The 740-nt window shown below is 37.7% G+C and overlaps 1 non-coding gene across 1 annotated transcript; it reads right to left on the bottom strand.

The window, feature by feature from the left end:
- Positions 1-260: 260 nt before the first annotated feature.
- Positions 261-363, bottom strand: LOC104245042 (U6 spliceosomal RNA). The gene has a single exon (XR_011403415.1). It is a non-coding gene; the product is annotated as a U6 spliceosomal RNA (small nuclear RNA).
- Positions 364-740: the final 377 nt, after the last annotated feature.

Below are 740 nucleotides of genomic sequence, written 5' to 3'. Positions count from 1 at the left end.
AGCATTATCAGTAATTACGTCCAAAAAAACATAATGATAAGCCAAAATCTGCACATGTAAGTTGAAACCTTGTACTAAAGATGAAAACTTTGCCAACTGCCCCATCTTCCTACTACCCAAATGTCATACACAACAATTAGCAGGAACCCATATACCATATAAAAACAAGAAGCTTTTACATATACACCCACAGGAAATAACCATAAACAAAAAAAAACGCTAAAACTTGAGAAACACACCGTGAATCGGAGAATGAAGAAAAAAATTTGGACCATTTCTCGATTTGTGCGTGTCATCCTTGCGCAGGGGCCATGCTAATCTTCTCTGTATCGTTCCAATTTTATCGGATGTCCCCGAAGGGACGAGCTAGCTACTCTGGTCTGAGCTGATAAACTCTTAAAAACTTTGTTCATAGACGGTGTGGTAACCAGGTTAGTTGGATCCCAACTGGACTCTTTAGGTTTCCGGTTACTACACTTGCTCAGATGGGCCGGCCTTTTTCACTTGCTGAATGGCCTTTCCTTTTGGGTTTTACGTCCAGTTCTACTAACTATATGCCCATTATTGAATACAAAAAGTTGGATGATCTTGGTTAAATAGCCACTTTTTAGGTTGGCTATTAGAGTTTAGTTATATTTTACATTGTCTTGGCAAAGTAGCCACTTATTAGGTCGAATGCTGGTTCAAAATTCAAATTTTATGAGTTCAATATTTAAAGTTCTTAGCATAAACCCATTATA

The sequence above is a fragment of the Nicotiana sylvestris genome, chromosome 1, assembly GCF_000393655.2.
Source record: "Nicotiana sylvestris chromosome 1, ASM39365v2, whole genome shotgun sequence".
Classification (NCBI taxonomy): Eukaryota; Viridiplantae; Streptophyta; class Magnoliopsida; order Solanales; family Solanaceae; genus Nicotiana; species Nicotiana sylvestris.
This window is presented reverse-complemented; position numbering and strand designations above follow the sequence as displayed.